Below are 23,572 nucleotides of genomic sequence, written 5' to 3'. Positions count from 1 at the left end.
AACTGAGGTCTCAGAAGGTAACTGAGTTGGTCAAGGTAATATGTTCTCACAAGTGGCTGTAGATGTATATTTGTGTGTTTCCTGTAGTGCTTAGAAATTCTTCGGCTTTCTACATCTATGTGGGAATTTCACACTTAGCACCAAGTCTGTGCCCAGACTGGACACTGGAAATCCCTAGAAGCACCATGCAGCCCTTTCTTACTATGGTCTTACATCCTTCCTGGGGCTCTGTAAAGGGGTAGAAGACAGGGGCAGCCACCTTCACAAACCTAAACTGCATCACACTGTAGTCTTGGGGAAAATGGCTCCTTCTCTGTTCTCACCACTCTGCGTCCCACACAAAGGCACCAGCCACACCCTCTTCCCTCACTAGAAGTCTCTCAATAAACTGAGGCTTCTGAAAACAAAAGCTAGCAAAGTCTTCAAGCAACGCCTGCTTTCAACCATGCAGCTAAAGCTCTACAGGAAAGAGATCGCAAGACACAAATTAATATCGCAACAAATTATTCTGCCACACTTGCCTCGGACTTGCTCCTGGGTGTTTGTATGTGCTGCGCCTTCTACCAGGAATGTTCTTCCCCTTCCCTTCAAGCTAACCAAGATTTGCTGGCCCTGGATTGTCCAGGAAGCCCTCCTTGATCTCATCACAGAATTCCTGTGGCATTCCCTCTTTTTGCCACTGGTTTTATTTATTATTTCATGTCTCAGGACTTTGTGACTTCTTTCTCCGACCAGACTGTTCATTTCCCAGTGGCTCTTTTGTATCCCCCCAAATTACCTAACAAGCCAGGCTTGGAGTAAGGTTTAGATTTGAATCCTGAGCAAATTATCTTTCTTCTTTGAGACATTATAATAACCTCAGAATGCAGCTGGTAGCATTTTTCCTCAATAGCTTTATTGTAGCTTTACTGTTTGTCTTCTGATTATATAGATGACACATTCTCACTGTAAAAAAAATCCAAAATCTATATGGTACTATAAAAAAAAAGAACACAAAGGTCACATGAATTCCACTTTCTTTACATAAGCACCATTAACATTTTCTTGGCCATCATTTGTATATTTTTGGTGACTGTGTGTGTGTGTGTGTGTGTGTGTGATTTTACATTTTACATAACTGAGGTTATTTCATACAGTTTTTTTATGTATAGAATATTCAAGATCATTTGCAAGAGTGTCAGGCAACATAAATTGAATAAAAAAAATATTAGTTTAATCTGGGCATCAATAGTTTTAAATGAATAAATAGTGTTTCCCAGAGAATGTGGGGAATAAAGGAAAGCAGGAGACGTCTCCGAGACCATTTTCCTGTCTCTAGGTGTGACTTCACTGAAAATATTCCACTTAAATTAGCCCAGGGCCCAAAGTATTTGGCACAAAGGACAAATGAACATTCTAATTGGAAAGTCTATACCCAACACTAAGATCAGATTTCTTTAGCCTGATGTGGCTTTTGGACATCATACACATTCTCAGTTTACTAGCGGGAAGCACTGAATGAGATGGACAGAGCTGTACACCTTGTGCAAACTGTTTACTAAAGTTAAGACAAAGTAGACCAGACTGCTGTGTATCTTCCCTGGAGATCTTATAGATGAGACTCCAGTCTCTAGAGCCCAGTGAAGAAACTTAGCTTTCTTATCTTTAATCGCCCTGTTTTCACTGAAGCCTATTTCCTCTTGTGCTACCCCTAGTGGAGCGAGAACACTTATTAAGTCAGCTCTCTTTTCCATCCTCCCCTCACCGTGGCCACACACACACCTTTCTACAGGCCTAATAATTTTGATTTCCCTTCTTCCTTGGGCCCTTTAACCACCTTCATGGCTCTACTCTGCAAACGCCCCACTCTACATCCTTTTAAGGGTATATGAGCTCCGGACTCCTCATGCCTTCAAACAAACTGAAAGAGAAACATTTTACAACCCAGATCACTCCTTTTTTTATTTGTTTGTTTGTTTGTTTAAGGAGGGCACAGCTCACAGTAGCCCATGCGGGGATCCAACCAGCAATCTTGGTGTTATTAGCACCACACTGTAACCAACTGAGCTAACTGGCCACCCCCGATCACTCCTTCTTGAACATGAGAAATAAACATCTCATCATCATGTCATTTGTAATGACATTAAAATTTAATGTTAGAAAACTGAAAGCGCCTACTCCTTTTTAAGAGTCCTCGTGTGAAGATCAAATTCAGACCGATGAGAAATTCTGTTTTCATGATAAGCAAATGTGATAATAGGCTTTTTCCCACTCCAGGACAATATCCCCCTGTCTGGGCAGCAACGAGCTTCATACGGTTTCTCCTCCTGTCCACACAGAGAGGCTAGAGCCTGCGTGTTGAATCAGATAATCCATCACATCCCATTTATGCCAACAGAAGTATGACTACCAGATTAGTAATGCTTCTTCTTCTGTCAACTAATCAGCTGGGCTATGATACCTGCTACGACACATCATAGTCCTGCCTTCCTGTTCTCAGACACGCAGGTCGTGACCACTTGCTAGCAGGCGTATGTCTGCGATAGAGACACTGGTCTGCTGAATGGCCGTGACTAGCAGCGGCCTGGGCTTCTTTCCTGGAACAGCACAAACGCCCAGGGCTAGGACCAGGAATTGCTCAAGCTCTCTGATTTTCTTCAAGGCATTTATCACCATTTGAAGTTAAATTAAGTATTTACTTACTGTCAAGGAGGGTGTCAGGAGGGGTCTCTGGTCCCTCTCCCCACATAAGAACGCAGGATATGGTGAGTCCAAAAAGGAACACTCACGGAGCCATAAGTAGGGGAGTCATACCACTATATTCTCGCTGGCGGCATCCGCCTCTCACAACCCGAGGTTGCTAGCTCAGCCACCATCTTGCTAGCCCCCATTTTCCTGCTAGCATAGCCACGGCAGTTATAGTAGTGGCCAATGGCTCACTGGCTACAGCTGACGGCCAACTAGCCACAGCTGATGGCCATGCAATCACAGTTGATGGCCTTTTACTACCCGAGCCAGCACCTTTCCACGTGAGGCCGAGAGCTTGGAAACTGCTTTCTGGGGTTCTGTCCCCACACTTACGTACTGTCTGTCACTCCCACTAGATAGTAAAGGAGGGGCTTTGTTTTGCTCATCACTAAAATTAACCCTCCCTTCTAGTTTTAATTAACCACCTCCTTCTATTCTTCCCACATCTCATTCTCTCTGCGAAAAACACAACTGCAAAGTCCTCTTAAACACTCCATACACTCTCCCTGGCAATCCTGATCTCATTACCTTGCTTTACCTTTCTGGGTATTTTTTCTTTTAATAGCTTCTATCATCTCTTAATATACTATGTAATTAACGATGATTAATATCATTTATTGTTCGTCTCTCCCTGTGAGAATGAAAAGTCTATGTGGGCTGAAATTCTTGTCTGTTTTGTTCATAGGTGAATCCCAAGAACCTGGAAGAATGAATGTAACACAGTAGGTGTTCAGTAAGTATTTATTAGATAAATGAAAACAAATCATTCACTTTATCCTTGGCTCTTGTAACACTGCCTGGTATATAATAGCTGCTCCATAACTATTTGTTGAATCTTTTGCTTCTTTAGGGAAGCCTCCAAGTTTATGAATATTTTCTCCAATGCCTAAATACTTGCCTATCTAGATAACTTTCACTCATCTTCCTATGTCCCTAGTTAATAAGATATAATGGGAGATAAACAAATGTTTGACAAATTAATTAGCCAATTAATAAATAGCTGAACTGACTATACTCAATGCTCTATGCACAATGACTGTACTCTATGTCTGACACTTTTCTGACTGCCTGTTTCCCCAACATCATCAACACTAAACTATCCCATTTATTGTTCAATTCAACAAACATTTCCTGAATACCCACAGAATTCCAGACACTATGCCAGATACTGAGTGGGACAGCCAACCACAATACTAACAAGTGTTTATGAAGCACTTACCTCACGGCAGATACCATGCTAAGCACTGCACACGCACGATCCCATTTAATCCTCATCATAACCATATGAGGCAGGGATCACTGTTATGCCCATTTTACAGACAGAGAAACTTAAACCTGGAGAGATTACCTATCCAAAGTCAGGTAGACAGTAAGCCAATACAGTAAGCAGGCAAAGCCTGTATCCTCACTCAGACAGCCTTACCCGAGAACTCAAACTTTAAAGCTCAGTAATGACCTAAAGATGAAGAACAATCAGGAATTTATTTTCCCAGAGAAAGCTGGGTATACTGAGGGATGTAAAAAACTTTTTTCAAAAGTTCTGAATCTCTCATCTTCGGGTCCCTCATGACTGGCATAGAGTATAGCACACTGTGAGTAGAGAATACATTTTGGCTAAAAGAATAAATGACACTAAGCAATAAAAAAGAGGTAAAACTATAAGTGAGAAACATCAGTTGTCATTGGAGGAAATTGGGAATAATCCAGAACAAGTGAAATACTTACAGTGGACATGAAAGAATATGTAGGATTCTAGAAGATATAGAGGAGAGTCTTTTGGTTATCTGTTGTTGCATAACAAGTCACAGCCAAATTTAGCAGATTGAAACAAAAATAAACATTTATTATCCTTACGGTTTCTGTGGGTTTGGCATTCAGGAGCAACCTTGCTGGGCGATTTCAACTTAGGATCTCTCATGAGGTTGCCATTAAGGTGTTGGCTGGGACTACAGTCTTTTGAAAGTCTGACTGGCAAGAAGACTCTTTCAGGGTGACTCACTCGCATGGCTGGAAACTTGGGGCTGGTTGTTTGTGGAGATATCAGTTCCTCCCCACCAGGGCTTCTTTATAGGTTGCTTAAGTGTCTTCAATAACATGGCAATTGGCTTTCCCCAGAGTGAGTGATCCAACGGAGGAAGAAGGAACCAGGCAGGAGCTATCTTTTTAATGGCCCAGCCTCAGAAATCATAGAGCATCAGTTCTGCCACATTCTATAGTGAGAGGCAAGTCACTAAGTCTGACTCAGATTCACAGGAAGGGAATTGGGCTCCACCTTTTGATGGGAAGAGTGTTGAGAATTTGCAGACATTGTAAAAGCACCAGAGGCAGCACATAGGAAAGCATAGGGCAGGTTCTGGAATGACAAGTTATCCAATGTCCCAGTTAATGGACTTCTACAACCTGCTGACCTCTCTTATTTTTGCAATTTTCACATCACTCCATCTATTTTTTACATTTTGATCCTTTGGTCTTTGTCATTTGACAGAGAGATTCGTTCAACATTTTTTACCCAGTTCATCCATTCCTCCATTTTATTTAAATATAGTTCTATTCTGTGTGGTTAGCACTGGAAATATAAAAGTAAAAAAGACATGACCCTTGTTCTCAAGGAGTTTGTGGCCTATTTGATCACCACGTATGCAGTCCCTATAATAATCCCATACAATATGCCAAGGGCCATAATAGAGTTGTATACAAAGGGCATGGTAACATAGAGAGGACTAGTTTTTCTCTTAAGAGGGACTTTGTTGCCCTGTTAAGAAGTTTGGACTTCATCTTGTACGCCAGGTGTATGTCAAGATTCACATCTGTATTTTAGAAAGACAATTTTGATGGCAGTAGAAGGATGGAATTGGTGGAGGCTACGTGAGCTATGGCTTATGAAATGGAGAGGACAAAATATACTTGAGAAATGTTTATTAGATAGAATTGACAGGGCCTGGTGATTAATTACATAGGCAGAAAACAGGTTGGGGATAACTTCTAGATTTCTGGAAGGCATATGATATCTTATTAACTAAGATAAGAAATACAAAAAAGAATACAAAAAAGGGGAAGAAAATGAAAGAAGTTCAGTTTTAATCATATTGAGTTTGTGTTGCCTTTAGTTACATTGTTGAAGGATGTGTCACGTAGGTGACATGAAACTGAGGTTTCAAGAGAGAAGTGCCAGCTGAAAACATAAATTTTGGAAATGCTGGCATTCGTATGCTAGTTAAACTCATAGTATTGAAGGAGATCATCTAAGGAGCTTGTAAAGTAGAAAAGACAGCCAAGAATGGGACCTTGGGGGATACCAACACATAAAGGGTGGGGAAGAAAGAGAAGGCATAAAAATCAGCGAAAAGGAAAATCCAAAAGAGGAAAAAGACATTCAAGAGATTTCAGGGTCATGAAACCCACAGGAGAAATTCTCAAGGAGAGAGGATCAACAGAAGAAAAGAAAAGGAAAAAGGCAGAGACATCAAATTAGAGGCAGGCTGAAAATTATACTTCACATTTGTCAATTAGGAGATTATCAATCATGTGTTTCAGTAAGGTGATATGGGATGGAATCCAGGTGTGGTAAGTTGAGGGGTGAAAGAGAGGTGAGAGAGTGAACACAAGGGTAGACTACATTCACCGAAAGTTTGAAAGTGAAGAACAGCAAAGACATTGAGTGCTATTATTATAAGGTGGCAAAGTGAAGCAAGATCAATATAATTCCATCCTATTAGGGGTGTGTTTTCAGGATTCCATTTTATTCTCAACCTAGTCTCAAAAAAGAATATTCATTCTCCCTTTGGTTTTTGCAGCGGTTCTACCAGAGCATGTCATAAAAGGCAACCTTGTTTAAAGAGCCAAGGAGAAGACCTAGAACAAACACTGATGTCAACTTCAAGATAGAATGCCAGTGACCCCAGAGAATCTGGATTTACCAGCCTGCTCGTTACATTCAATGGACCGAATCCCCTCTCAATTCTCAAAGGTATTAGCTGGTCAAAAATTTATAACATGTTTCAAGGTAAGTGAAGGCCAACTAATTATTAATGAAAGCAACCAAAAAAGAGGGAGGTGTGTGTTTACTTGATTTACGCAAACCTCCCCTTTACTCTAGGGACTTAGGATAGGCCTATGATTATAAAAATTTTAGATTCATAATATTTTTTATCAGAGCAATATTTTCATCATTTATCAAGACATATCAAGAAGAATCAGAATCTAAACATAAATGTCCACATTAGTAGATGAAAGGGCAAAACTTGAAGACTAAAAAGGTAGAAGAGTGCCATTAAATGACTATAAGTAGCTCTCCGGTGGATAACCCTCAGCATCACCAATCACTCATTCAGTTATCAGAAAGAGCCCAGAAACAAAGGCAAACTCTACAGAATGCAAGACTCTGTTAAAAGAGGTCTTCCCAAGAGTTAATTCTTTTTTCCTCTCTTAATGAAAATAATATGTGCATAGGAAGTAGGAAAAATAGAAGGGAATACTGCCCATCATTCCAATATTCTAGCGTGTTTGCCATATTTAGGTGCTACTTTTGATTAACAACAAAGTTAACAACAATTGATTACATTACTTTATTTCACAAACATTTACCAAGCATTTATCTTGTGCCAGAAGAGTGTGTTAGGTGCTGGAAAATAAAAACAAACGTGCTCTTGGCCTTGTGTACCTTATTCTAATGGGAAAGCAGACCCTGAGCAACTAAAGATGTACTTATTTGACTACAACTGGGATTGATATAAAAAAGAAGCAGAGGGTATTAAGAAAGCTTTGTTAGCCAGACATCCCCAAGCTCTTTCGCCTTAGAATGACCTCTGTCCTTCACCACCTGAATAAAACTCAAGCTCCTTTCTGCATTTGACCACAAATCCTGTCTCTGCACGAATATTCCTGAGAAGTTCTAGGGCAGGTGCTTACAAGTCCTGGTTGTCTGCAATCAGCCCGTTTCCTGTAAATCCCCTTGGGCCTCCTCTTCAGCATTTACCCCAGACCACCCCAGCTCTCTCTGATTGATTTCACCATAACCATAAGAGGGGCCCTTCGTTCTTTAAGGCAGCATTTATAGTACAAGGCTAATTCTAAATTAGTCACTAATACAGGTCTATTAAAATTTTGCAATGAGTGAAGAGAAGGAAGGAGAAAGAGAAAAACTAAAAGAGGAAGTACTGGCTTATCAGACATCTCTACATCAGCTTCCCACCCACAAACTTTGTCACAGGGATTCTCCTACTGGAATTCTCTTCTCTCAGTATTCTCTTACCTCCAGCCATCTTTCTAGGATCTGTGTTTACTCAGAACCAAGTCCTATCTTCCATCCATTTCCTCTCTTCTTCCCAATGCCAAGGGGACTTACAGACTACTGATCAGAGATGTACTCTGATAAAACCAAAAGTGATTGTACCGCAGAAAACCTTCTAATCTTCATTTTCTTATTATGTAGAAAAGTTTAGTTTCCTTAACCTGTAGTTTTTCATCACAGCATCTCACAGCATCTCGACTTTCATAGCGAAAGTGCCATTAAGATGTCTTCTAAACAAAATATTGGATTTCTCCTTGAGAATAATTTCTCAGCACCTTTAGAATGCAGAAGTGGTTGCATTCACTTTATTGTTGCTGTCCAATAGCAATTTTTGCTTTCACCATAAGATGTTTCACCATAACAATTCGTCAGTGGGAAAATATGAGCTCTTTGTAAACGGAGGAGTGTAAATTTAAAAGGTCATTCTGATCTAAACCCTGGGCAAAGATTTAGGCATAAAACTTCCCAACCCAGAATAATATTTCATTGTGGAAAAAAGTGGAAGCAATCTAAATGTCTAACAATAGAGGAATGATTAAATAAATTATGGTAAAATTATTTGATCGACTATTATGTAGCCACTCAAATGGCATTCATTTAGACTTTTGGCAATAAAGAAAAATGCATGCTATAATATTAGGTCAAAAATGCAGGATTCTGAATTTAATATAGGACTTAATATGAAATATTCAAAATGTATGTGTGCCTAAGTCCTGAAAAAGTAACTAGTGTGGCTGCCTTTCTTCCGGTTCCCAAAGATCAGTCACATTGACACTAAATCAGAGAGAGGAAAGCAAACATCTGAGGAACCATCTAAATACTATGAGAGCCCCTGAGGAGCCTGAAGGATGTAGTAATTTGAAGAAGGAAGATAGCCAGGGTACACTGACAGATTAGACATTCCAGGTATTACAGAGGATACATTGGAAGATAGCTTTTACATTCTGCTCCTGCATCTCCCCAATATAGTCTTCAAAAGATTATGGCTGCCCTGGTACTCCTTTGAGATAAAAATCATGGTTTCAGCAGGACAATAACAGGGAAGACCTAAAACCCTGTTGGGTGAAGGACTTAGGGAAGAAAGGGCAGAGGTTCATCAATAGCCTTCCCGCTCCAACCTAAGAACAAATGTGGGTTGTAATCCAAGACAATGACTTTCCAAACATTTGATCTTGATCCACAGTAAGAAACACTTTTCTTCCCAGTGTATACATTTGTATGTGCGTGTGTGCGTAAGCGCGTGTGTGTAATGCTATAGAGATAGAGAGCTAAAAAAAAGTTTCACTTCATAATGTATTTATCAATTGTGATGTACTCTGATATTTTCTATTATATTCAATGCTACTTTATTTTCTAAACTTCCCAAAATATTCAATCTGAAAATCACTGATCTAATGAGATTATCTCTACTTAATGCTATTTCTACCAAATAGTTTAAGGAAAAATCTCTAACCAGAGATGTTGCCTGGTAGAGTAGTGACAAAAAAGGACAGTCAACAGCTTTTCTCTCCTCCTTTCTATATTTACTTAGAAGAACAAACATAGAGCTTAGTATTGGCATCTTCCCCAATATATGTTAGCAGACAGAGTAGTTAATATTTCAAGGAAAACATGTAGTTAATATTTGAAGGAAAACAAGCCAAAATAAGTAGACATTTGAGGTAGGCAATGATTATTTTTAAACAATAAGAACACTAAGTATCATATGCCACATGAAGCATAATTATACACAAAAATATTTAAAATTAAGCATAATAAATATTCTCAAAGGAATAAGGGAAGATACTGAATAAATGAAACAAAAATAAGAATTCATAAAAAGAACCAAATGAAATATCAACTGTGTAAAATATAACAGATAAAGAATGTAAATAAATGGAATAAATTGTGGAGTGGATATTTTTGATGAATGATTTAGTGAGCTGTAGAATACACATATGGTTGAGGTGATCTTCCAGAAGGCAACAAAAAAATGACAATGACATAAAAAATATGAAAAAAACCTAATAAACATGTAGATGAGAATTAGAAACCGCTAACTTTCAAATAATACAAGTCTCAGAAAAATATGAAAAAAATAAGGAATGAAATAAAGAAGATAAAAACTTCCAGATTGAAAAAAGAAAAAAGGATGAAACATGTTTAACTTAAAGACTCAACAGAATATTGAAAAACCCAAATTAATAAATATTAAAATGAATTTTAGAACGTCAAAGACAAAAAGAAAATTAGATAGATTAACATATGTTTTAAAAGATTCTAGAAAGGAGTTGCAGATATCCTACAAAGAAAAGAATCATAATATCACACTTCTCAAGAGCAAACTCTGGATGCCAGAAAGCAGTAATTCATTATTTTCTTATTATTGGAAGAAAAAACCTTTGACCAAGTTTTGTCCAGCCGAAGTATCATTTAAAAATGAGTGTGCAATAGTTAGCACTGGTCATGACAGAGTAACAGGAACCAGATTTACCCTTCTAACTCAAGCAACTAGAATACTAGAGAAAATATATGAACATTACTTTTCAGACATTGGACAACAAAAAAAATAGATATACCTCCAGCCACCTCCAGCCAGAATAACGAGAGATAGAGATAGAGAGAGAGAGAGAGAGAGAGAAAGAAAGAGAGAGAGAAAGTTAATTATCAATATCAGGAATAATGAGGGGACATCACTACAAATCCTACAGATGTTAAAAGGATAATAATACTGAGAACAAATTTATGCCAATAAATATATCTTAGATGAAATAGTCAAATGCCTTAAAGACACAAACTACCAAAGATCACTCTTTCTAAATAAGTCCTTATTTTCAAAAAATATTTTCACTGGGTTTAGAAATTTAAGTTGGCAATTTTTCTTTCACTATTGTTATGTTGAATTTGTTGCTCCAAAAAAATATATTGAAGTCGTAACCCTCAGTGCCTGTGAATGTGACCTTATCTGGAAACGGAGTCTTTGCAAATGTAATCAATCCATTACAGTGGGTCCTAGTTCATCATGACTGGTGTCCTCATAAGTAGAATATGCTATGTAAAGTCACAGTGCACAAAGGGGAAATGCAATGTAATGATGGAGGCCGAAACTGAATGTTCTGCATCTTCAAGCCACGGGTTGCCAAAGATTGCCAGCAAAGCACAAGTGGCTAAGAAAAGGCAAGGAAGGACCTGTCCACTGGAAAAACAATCAAACAAACAAAACAAAACAAAACAAGACATTTAATGGTCATTTCTACCAAATTTTCAAGGAATAGATAATTTCTGTCAAATACAAATTGTTCCAGAAAATAGAAAAAGTGAGAAAAGTCTGTAGATTATTTTATAAGACTAGATTTATTTTAAAACATACCTCAAAATGTTTGAGACATGTTGATTCTCAAACAAAATTAATTTGGTGTCATAATCATAGTTAGCATTTAGATAGAGCTTACTATGTACCAGGTATTCTTCTAAGTGTTTTCCATATTTTAACTTATTTATTTCTCAATACAAATTATAATTTAGGTATCATAAACATTAATCCCATTTTACAGATGATAAAAATGAAGCCAGAAAGGTTTACTGCTTCCTTCCTCAGATCACATAGCTATTAAGCAGCCAAGCTGGAATTGAAATATAGGTAGTCTAGCTCCAAGTCTGTACTGTTAAGCACTATGCCATACTTCTCCTGAAGGAAGAAATTAGAAGCCAAATTAATTTCACAGAAGCAAAAAATATTAGCTAAGAATATCTAATACTGTGTATAAAATAAAATACATCATGATCAGGTAAGCTTTATTCCAAAAATGCAAAAATGGTTTGATAACAAATATATATATATATATATATATATATATATATATATATATATATATATGTATCAAGGAAGTGCAACAAATTTATAAACTAAATGAGTAAAATACTAGATAGCAAAAACCATAAAGTTTATCACCTATTTATGATGAAAACTCTTAGAAAACTAGGGATTGAAGGGAACTTCATTAACATGGAAAATATTACATCTAAAAACTTATCATATATATTTTTCTGTTTAGAAAAAATTTTAGAACATAAAAAAGGCAGAGAGGGTTTTTACTATTTATAGTTATACTAGGGCATAGCCACTGCAATGAGAAAATAAAGATGTGAGATCTGTAAGGAAAGGAAATAATCAATACTTGAAAATACTGTGATCACCTTCATAGAAGAAAAAAAGAGCAATGGACTCATCAAGTTATCAGAATAATTATAAGAGTTCAATGAGGCTACTAGCTGCAAGGTAAATATATTAAATATAAATAGCACTTTTTTTCCCCCAGGACTTGCTAAACAGAAAATATTATCAAGTATAAGATATCATTCAAAACAACAAGAAAAATCATATTTATCTAGGAATTAACTTAAGTATAGAAAGGTTTCCGCACAGGTATTTTTAATTCATGTTTTGAGGGACATAAAATAAAATCTATATAAATGGGGAGAAAATTCATGATCTTGGACAGTAATACTTTGTCATAAAAATATCAATTTCTCTCAAAATTAACCTAAAAATTAAATCCCAAACTATATTTCAGTTAGGTCTTTAAGGAACTGAATTTATTCTTAAATTTATATGGAAGAAAAATGGCTATAATTAAGTCAAGTGTGAAAAAGTTGAGTAAAGAATAGAGACTTGTTTTCCAGATACTAAGATTTATATGGAGCCATTGTGATAAAAACAATGTATAACAAGAATAAATGAACCAGTGGAGGATAGTAGACATTTCTGACACAGATCCATGAATTTATGGTAACCAGATATATAATAAAGGTAGCACCACAAAGAAGTATAGAAGAGCCTGATTTTTCATAGATGGTAGTAAATATGACTAGCCTAGACTTTAAGAAAAACTAAATCCCTGCCTCACACCATATACAACAGTTGGTGCAGATATACTAAAGATGTAGCTGTGAAAGATATAACGATGACGTTGATACAAATTAATGGAGGAGAATATTTATATACCGTGGATAGGGATGAACTTCCAAAACAAAACTCTGAAAGCTTAATCCATAAGGCAGAAAAAAGTGATAGACTTTATGAGACAAAAATTATGGACATCTACTTAATAGAGAACATCTGTGGCGCTGTTAACAGACATATAACAGATAGAAGAAAATATTTTCATTGTCTAAAAACAAGGAACTGTTATCTAGAATTCATAGGATATATGAAGAATTCTTCAAATCAATAATAAAAGAACAGGATATCTAGCCAGTAAATGAGACAAAGCAAAGGTATGAACTGGTGATTTCACTAGCAAGCATGTGAAAATATGCTCAAACACGTTTGTATTTATACAAGTGCAAATTTCAACAACAATGAGGGAATATGAAAAGGAGGACGTCACTACAGATCCCATGAACATTAAAAGGATAATAAAGGAATACTATGAACAACTCTAGGCCTACAAATTTGATGACCTAGATGAAATGAACCAATTGCTTGAAAGATACAATTTACCAAACACACACAAGAAGGTTATATCTTTCTACATTAGTCCAAACCCATAGAATGTACACCACCAATAGTTAACATAAAGGCAAACTATAGACTTTGGGGGGCTATAAGGTGTGAGTGCAGGTTCATCAATTGTAAATGTACCACTCTGATTGGGGATGTTGATAATAGAAGAAGCTATATTTGTTGGGGGGGGACAGAGGATCTATGGGAAATCTCTGTGCCTTCATCTTATCTTTGCTGTGAATCTTAATCTGTTCTAAAAAATAAAGTCTTAATTTTATTTTAAAAAGTTAATAAAATGACCAAAAATGTAAAAAATTAGAAAGCTAGTGCCAAGTAGTAGAAATGATGTAACAATAGAAGACACCCCCTACAATGGTTTTGGGAATGCCGATGAGGACAACCATTCTTGTGTGCAACCTGGCAGTATTTTGATTAAATGTACATACATCCTTTGGCCCAGCCATTCCACTTCTGTGTTTATATCTCATTAAAAAAAAAAAAAAGGTTGATAAGGGAACACATTCAAGGATATTTCATTGAGTTATTTATAAAAATGGTGAGTTGGAGGCAATCTAGCGGTCCATCACCACAAAAAAAGAGATGGATAAAATGTACTGGTTGTATGTTATGGAGTACTAAGTATTATTTAGAAGCTACAAACTATATATACACAAAACAACATGAATCGATCTGAAAAACACCGTACTGAGTGAAAAGTAACAGAAAACCTATGAGGATCATTGTTGATGATGTTAATGTTCCATAAATTGAGGAGTACAATTAACTCAACACTTTCCACTAGAGGTCCTAAATAGTCAAGTAGACATTTTAAAACATATGTGTTTATCATATTTATATATGATTGCTATGTATTTATACATATATAACATCTATGCTTTTATATGTATTTTTAACATATATGCAATTGAATATTATGTAGCCAATAAAAATGGTAAGCTGTTCATTAGGGGTTGATGATCTCCAAAATGTGTTAAGTAGAATATGCAAAATGTAAAATGAGGCATACGATACGATACTTGTACATTATACATAGGTATATATATCTATATCTACATATATATCTACATATATATACTTATAAATATATGTATATATATTGAGAGAGAGAGGGAAAGAAAAGTAAGAAATTGTTACCTGTGGTTGCCTCTGGGATGGGAAATTGAGCAGCTAAAGGACAGGGACAGGAGACAGACTTACCTTTAACTCTATGCCCTTTTGTAATTTTTGAATTCTATACTGCTTGCATACATTTCTTAATCAAAATGAATAATCAAATAATTACAAAAATAAAATAAAACTAAAATATGTACATATGCTGAGACAAAACACTGCAATCATTTGTCTATATGTCTTTCCTTCCAGACTGAGACAAGTGGTCAGTTATACTCATCTTTCTATCTCCTAAAACAGTTCCTGCCATATAATAGGTACTCAATGAATGTCGAAAGAAGGAAGGAAGGAAGGGAAAGACAAAAGGAAGAAGGAAATAAAAATGTGGTAGATAAGAAATGGATGGTTATTAGCTCCCCCTTCACATTTTTCTGTAAAAATTTTCACATTTTCAAAATTAATATTAAAAATGATTAAAAACATGACTGGTGACAGCGTGGAGCATAGACCCCAATGTGGAAACAGGCTGAGAGTTTGGAGGCTATTTTAATAGTTCAGATTCTAGGTGGCCTAACTTGACTATTGCCAAAGAGCCTAATGCTCATGCAAGAATCTTTTCTCTGACACTCACTTGATGCTGTGCTGTCCATCATTGTGAATTAGTACCCTAAGGCAGAGAGGATATAGAGAGCTGACTAAGCGCCATCAGAAGCAATAGTAAAGAAACGGTAAGTTGAGCCTACCACGGTTACTTTTTCCTCTTTTTTAGCCAAAGCTTGAGTAGTTCTGATTTCCTTCTAGGCACAAGGAAAGTAAATTGAATATAGCTCAGGGCCACCAGGTGCCCAGGATCCATGCAGTCTAACATTGGCCTCTCCCACCTGTCCCCCTATTTGTCCCCAGACAGTTCTTAATAGATTCCAGCCTTTAAACATCCATTTGACCTCCCAACCCTCCGAGTCTTTTTCTTTCCATTTCTTAACCCTCAGTTCCATCTTCACTCTCTAGTTGCTCTCCAAAGCTTCACCTTTTTGAGTCCCTTTTATGTGTTAAATATTGGACTCTGTTGCTGGGCCCCAGTGAATGTTGCTTAAAACACAAAAGGTTAAACAGAGAGCAACTGTATTGATTAAACATCCATTTTCTTACCTTTTGTTTTTGTAAGAGCCCTTGATGTTGTCTCTGATTGACAGCCCCACCTGTACACCTCTGGCCCCAGATTCCCCTTGGTAATGTCACTGAGAGCTACAGAGCACTTCACCCATTCCACACAGGCCACACATCCTTCGTGTATAGCTTTCGAAAAAAAGAAAAGAAAGAAATGAAGTCTTTTTTTTCTTTTCCTTTCTTTCTCCATTCCTTAGACATATTTTATTTCCAGAAGTCCCTATTGAATGAAGAAAAGTAAAATAGGGAGAAGAGGGGAAAGCTTTCAGCACTAACCCCTCCCTTTTATTCTAATTTCTTCAGCTTAGCAAGCTTTGAATATGCTGTCACGAAGGTGACAACCTTGTTACATTAGCTTTTCCTTCTCGTTTCTCACAGTGTGAATGACCTAAAGAATCCTTCCTGCAAGACTAACAAAATTACACCCATTAATGAGCTCAACATGAGAAGTCTGGTGTGATGGCGGCTTTGCTCTATTGTTGGTTCATGATAATGACTACATCAGCTGCTGTTCCCCTAAAAGTATGATGTTGCAAGTAATAGGGCATCACGTTGCCATTAGAAAAGAGGATAACCCTCTCAGGCATAGAAGCCAAATGTCCAGTTACTAATATGTACCTAAGAATAAATGAGGTCAAACAACTCCAAAAATTCATTTCTTCCCCCCCCCACACCCAAAGCTCATTTACACAATCAAGTGAAGCCTGTTCATAAGAATAGGGTCACGAATATGCTTACTAACGTTGGTGGGACTGACCAGGATGAGCAATGGTAAAAAGCACTGTTTAGCAACTCGAATCTCTATGTGGCTCCTTCCATAGGTTTCACCCCCATCCTCATGTCTGCTAGTTTGATTTAGACCTTTGCAGAGAGCAAAGATTCTGTATTAGCATCATCAGGATTTGAACTAGATGAAAGCTGTGGGACAAAGAAATGAGATACAGGCTGAAATGCCCGCTTCTCAGATCCATTTATCAAGACCCAGTCCTTCAACAGGAACTAATGCCAAGGCCCAGGGATATGATGGAGCCATCTTTTACCACCTTGTAAAAGTGGACAATTAAATTTTCAAGAACTTTGCAAGCCACTTGCTAATCACAGCTATTATTAAAAATTAAATTATATAAACTTATAATTAAATAAGTTATATTAGAAACAAAGGTATAACAATAAATATTCAAAACTCATCACTTTTTAATTATCTTACTTGTATTATCTATACTCTTTTCTATTACTATCTATGCTCTTGTGGTTATTTACATCTATTGATTCTGTATCGTTGAAATATATATAAGAATAAGTTATTGTATATCTAGTCCAATTCCAAGTTCAGTGATACCATGTTGGTAGTTTGAAATCACCCATGGTGGGAGTAATTACACCACAGAAAGTGGCAAATGCTACAAGTCAGGTCTTGATTTATTCTTGTATTGATTATCTATACCAGGGCTCAGTGATCTATGACTCAATGGACAAATCCAGCTTATTTTGTATTGCCCATGAGCTAAAAGTGGCTTTCACATTTTTAAAGGATTATAAAAAAAGAAAGAAAAAGACAAAGAGGAGAAGAAGAAGAAGAAACAGAGATTCCCTTTTCTCTAAAGGGCCAGAGGTAAATATTTTGGCTTTGTGGGTTATATGGTCTCTGTTAGAACTGCTCAACTCTGTCATTGCAGCACAATGACAGTCACTGTGGGTGACTGGGTGTGGCTCTGTTTCAGTAAAGTTTTATTTACAAAAGTAGATGATGAGTCAGATTTGACACACAGGCCGGAGTTTTCCAATCCTTGATCTAAAGTTAGGGAAGCATTCTGAGAGAATCAATGGGCTATATGGAATGGACAATAAAGGGTATTTTATTATGATTTGTAAATCTGTGCTATACATCCTTTATATCCATAAAATTTATAATAAAAAATACTACACATACATATACATTTTTATTGGCGAGCTGGTTGTTAAATACTCACCAGTTTACCACTGCTCAAACCTCACTTTTTTCACAAAATCTGTAATCCATTCTGCACTTTCTTTCCCTTCTCAATAAACCTTTGCTGAGTGCTGACCACATGCCAGTCACAAGGGATGAAAGAATTAGAAAGATAAGGTCCATGTTCTCCCTAAGTTCACAGTCCTGTGTGAGAGACCAACCAGCAACAGATAAATGGCACAGGACAGAACAACACATAAATGCAGAAACACAAACAACCCAAGTGCTGTGGAACAGAGAGAATTAAAGAAACAATGTTCACTGTTTCAAGTGATTCCTTAGAGAGGAGTTGACCTAATTCACACAGCAACCCCATGAAGCACGTGTTATTGTCTCCATATTATATATATGGGCAAAGTGAGATGCAGAGATTCCATTAATGTGCCCATGGTCATAAAGCTAATAAGGACAGAATTAAGATTCAAAGACAGGGCTGGTTGGATACCAAAGTCCTCGTTCTTTTACTCCACTCCAAATTAATCCCTTGTTTATAAAAAATAGCGTAATCATATTCCTACCTTGATTTATTGCAAAATGTCTCTCCCATATTCTTTTCTTAATAGCTTTTCCCTCTCTAGTATCTCTGTCATATGAGTTTACCATTTCCCCAAAAGTCAAAAAGTAAATGTTAATTAAAAGTTTTAAAAGAACATGTGTCAATGTAGCTCTGAAATGGTAACAGTAGGGAGTTGAACTGTACCAAATTAAAAAGCACTGGCATTAATTAACATTAACATGTGCAGGTGTTTTCTCTTTATGGTGACAATGAACTCTTTGAGAATAGAAATCAGCCATTCTTTCTGCAGTGACTGACAGAGGGCTGGGCATACAGGGGAAGCTGTATCAGATCACTTGAGTGATTGGGGAGCCTGTGGTAGAACGGCACACTCACATGTGTGTCACTAAGGGTCTTCCAGTGGGAGAGTCTTTCTCTCTAAAGGGACAGGGACAGTTTCGCCCAAAAAGCTAAACTACCTGAATGCTGATCTTAGCTCCAGCAGAAGCCTGTTTGATGCAAAGTACATAAGATGTTTATCAGTTCACAGAGATCTAAAGAAAATCAACATTTTCTTAAATGTACAGAGAAGAAGATTTTCACAATCTCCCTTGGAAGTTTCTTCTAGAGCAGAGGTTCTTAAATTTTGATGTGAATCAGTTGCCTGGGGAGCTTGTTAAAAGTATCTTTTCCCAGTCTACTCCTAGATGGTCTGATTTAGTAGGTCTCCAACCAGAACTGCACACCTCTAGTTAAGAATCTTCTAGAGATTCCCAATTTTTATGGTGAATAATTTTTTCCATTGTGCCGAACAAATTGATGTGCTACATACACAGATCCAAATTTCATAATCTACAATTATGAAATCCAAAAGCTCTGATATCTAAATCTGTATATAACTCATCTAGCAGCAAACCCTGCTCTGACCTTAACCCATTTTGGGGCAAAACCTGACCTGAACTCTCTAGAAACTTTTAAAAATCTTTATTTACCTAACTTGGTGTGGATATGCATACGTTTTGCTAAAAATGATTACAAGGTGCCACTCCAGACCCTCTGGGGGTGTCACAAAATATAAAACACATGCTCCATTTTACTTCCCCAAATCATAAACATTTGACGTATGAAATGTATTGGTTCCCAGCATTTCAGATAGATGACTATGAACCTAAATGAAGCCCCTTGCATGACTGAATCACCTCCTCAAGGGTGAGGATTTAAAGGGATTAAGGAAGCAAAATTCACCAACATTTTCCTTTGAGATGCCTCCTTTTTCCCAAAGTGCTTTATCTTAAGAAAGCAAGAGACAACAATACAACAAACCTCAGTGATCAGAAGCGTCCTGGCCACCTATCTTTAAAAGTCTTGTCATCTCTAGGACTGTACTCCAACACTTTATTACCCTAGCTTGGGGAAGACCAACTCTTCATCCTCTTTGATGCTCAGCACATTTATCTCATGAAAATAGTCAAGACCACATTATAAGTCCATGGATATTTTAAAAGTACATTAGTCTAAGCCCCTATTATCCAGTCTCTGCCCCAAGTCAGACCACTTAAGAATACCAAGAAAGTAAATGGGTAATAGAGACTTAAGAATACCAAGAAAGTGAATGGATAACAGAGTTGGGTTCCAGAGACTGAGGTATGATCAAGCCAGCAGCAATCTCAAAAAAAAATTACACAAGAAGGACATGAGGGTCAAACCAAAGGAACATGCCTAGATGTCAGATGCAGAGTAAATGCAAATGAATTAACATGACCTTCAAAGTCTTTCATTACCTTGTCTGTACCTCCCTCTGCAATTTTCTGTCCCTTCCAATCTTTACTCCATTGCTCTTAACTTTACTCAGTTCAATGGAAGAATCTGATTTTTATTTCTCCTTTTGCATATGCTGTTCTTTCTGCCTGAAATACTCTCCATATCCTGTTTACCCTTCATTTTTAGTACTCTACACATGGCCCCTTACCCCCAGAGTTATCTGCCTTCCATTGCCCAGTACTATCTCTACCAGAGTCCATAACCACTGCCTTTTAATTGTCTGGTAACTTGTCTTCACATCCCACCAGCCTGTGGCTACCATGAGACTAAGAACCACATGCCTTCCAAGGTCATGTTCCCAGCGTGTGGCACAGGCCTGGGAGTGAGTCGATGCTCAATAAATGTGTGATAAGTGAATGAGTGAGTGAACGAATGAATGAAAAAGACGCAAGGAACAAGGCAAGGGGTGGTCCAGAACTGTTTCTGGGACCATAACTGGCACATGGGAACCCTATTTGCAGAGTGGGCTTTGAACGGTAAGTGGTGGATTCGCTACAGATAAAGGGGCAAGGCTGAGCAGGGACCCAGATTCTGTCTTTCTTCCTTGTTCTTTCCTTTTGTCTTTCAGTGTCCTCAACAAAATTTTCATTATATTTTTTTACTTGCTTATTTTCTGCTTCTCTCAGACAGTAAGTTCCATGGGAATAGAGACTGTATTTCTGCTGTTCCCCTCTTTATTCTCGGCCCCTAGAGTCATGCCTGAGCAGTTATACCTATTAAATATTTGTTGAATGAGTGAATGAGTAAATGGATCTATGACATTTAACCTCTCAGGTTCCAGAGAATCTGTGTTTTCCGATCTCTTAAGCTTCCCTGAAGAGTTGGTGTTCCAAGGCTCCTCGAGAGTAAACAGGAAATTATGAATCGAGAGCATGGAATAAAATCCTATTAGACAGCATTTTATTAATCTATCACAAAGCAACCTATCCACTTACTCCAGAAAATTCTTCTGAGATACTTTACCAAACCCTAAAAAATTCACTCCTAAGATTTTACTATATTCTAGGTGATGCTCTGAAAAAAAAATCCCCCCTTCTCTCTGCCTCTCTCACTCCTACCCCTATTCCATCTTTCATCCCACAGAGTCCCAAGAAATGTTTCTTTAGAAGAAAAAACCAGATATCAATTATCTTCATAAACTTTTCTGTGATCATGAAAAGCTTCTTGGCAAAGAGTAGGAGAAAAAGGGAAGTGGTCTTCTCTGAACTCAATTTAAAAGAAAATTAGATGTCCTTCCACCTGGAAAATCAAAGGGTTTCAAGGAAATGTCTTTCCTCAGCAAGGATTTGTCTCAGGAAATAAGGAATTGGTGAACAGTACAGCAATATATTTGAATCAGGACCACTATAGGTTCTAATGAAAATGGGAAACTCAAACAATTTCCCTTGAGAACAAAGAATTCACATAATTCATATTCCTCTCTCCCAAGTCTCTAGATTGCAATTACTCCTTACCTTTCCCAATTAAAAATAAATATGTGAACAACCAAAAGAAGATGTTTTGTAAAGGGCTTAGCTTCAAAAGAATAATGAATTCCCCAGAGGCTAATGTATAACAATTCCAGAAACAGAGGGCGGTGAAAGGAGGTCTTTCAACATAAATTTAGTAGAAATGGGCTCAAATATAGCAGATAGCCTTTATATTTGAGAAGGATGGAACCAAGACTTTTCTGACTGACTGTTGACCACCTCATAGCCTATTGCGTATATTTTGCCAAATTTTCTTCATCTACAAATTGAGATCCACATCACTAATGTTTTATAAGAATTTTTAAAATGTAAAAATATAAACAATAAAAGCCATATTAAAATATAGGTTCTTGGCAGTCCTTACAGTTCATGCACTTGATTGAAATTGATGACCTGACAAAATTACAAATGACGAGAAAGCACTGGCCTCTAGATTCTTTCAGAAAAATTAGAGTATCAAATGTTAAATCTGAACATGCCCCAAGTCCACCTCATGATTTTCTCCACCCCTCTGGCCCACCCTTACCAAAAATAAACCATCTTGTACCTGTTCATGGTTGATGAAAACTGAAAATTAATCTTGACAAAAGGAACTATCCCAACATGAGGAAATCTTGAGGCTGATTAATCAAGAACTTATCACCTGGAAATGTTTCCAATGACTAGACAATCATAATCTCAAAGAAGAAAAAGACAGAAAAAGTCTAGAGGGAAAATGGAAAGTTAAACAAAATGAAATCTAGAAAGATTTCATGATTGTCCTTTTTGTTAACAGAGAAAGAGCTGGACCTTTGCAATACTTAAAATTATAATAACAATCCCATATTTTTTCTATAGTAGATTCTTCAGGGACGATAGACACAAGAATTACACACAAATTATAATGCCAATAATTAAGACTGGCAAATTTTGTAGATATGTGTGCACATTTACTAATAATATTGCATAACCAAAGTAACATGCTGGGGAAATTATAAACAATGATCTATTTTAAAGAAACCTATTTTAAATACTCAAAACATTCAAAATCCAGGAGCAGACATAATTCCAGTTGAGTAGCCCCATCATCTTCAGCTGCCTAGTCAGCCAAGCAAAAACGTATTTGGCAGCGGAGGGCTTATATTTAAGTCCTACTCTCCTTATCTCTGCAACTTTTGGCAAAATGCCCAACTTCTCTGGTCCTGAATTTCTACTGTTGTGAAATGGCGATAATCATAACACTTACCTCACAACATTGTTGTGAACAGCAAATGAAGCAATATAATAGTTTCAAAATGCCAGAGGGTGACAAACATTTTACCCTCTGCAGCAAAATGGGAGAATGATGTATGAATTTTTGATAAAGCTATTTGTTCAGTAACATGTTTGTCCTTTATTTGGATAGTATACCTTTCCTACATTCTTGGTGTTAAAGTCGTCTTTCTGTTATTAAACAAAAGAGCTAGCAGAAGTCCATCTTCTTCTTTCTGTATGGTTTTAGTAAATGGCTATTGTTTTGCTTTTGATCTCTGTTGTTATTTTCCTCAGTTGGCAAAATAAACAGCGACAATTCAGTGTTATTTCTGCAAATTATCTCTGAACTGTTACTGAACTTTGAAACCCAAACGTCAGAATACTACTAAATTAATACTTGGATGGCAGAGGTCCCTGCATGGGCTTAAGCTAAAGAATCAGTTAAAGATGAACAAGTAGAGACCACTAGAAGACAACTTATGTGCTTAAAGAAATAAGGAAATTCAGAGGAAAAAACTTACTGAAAGATAAGAAATTGTCCACCAGGCATATCAGTGAATGATCAGAGGTTGGAGTCAGAAGATGATCACAAGGTCAGCATGTTTCTGTCCCCTGAATTTATCTTTTCCTCAATAACGCTTGTTTAATTTTATTTGTCAACTTGACTGGGCTAAGGGATGCCCAGAGAACTGGTGAAACATTATTTCTGGATATGTCTGTGAGCATGTGAATCCTTAGACTGAGTAAAGACGATCACTTTCAC

This window comes from Rhinolophus hipposideros (assembly GCF_964194185.1).
Source record: "Rhinolophus hipposideros genome assembly, chromosome: 11".
NCBI classification, from domain to species: Eukaryota; Metazoa; Chordata; class Mammalia; order Chiroptera; family Rhinolophidae; genus Rhinolophus; species Rhinolophus hipposideros.
Note: the sequence above shows the minus strand (reverse complement) of the source record.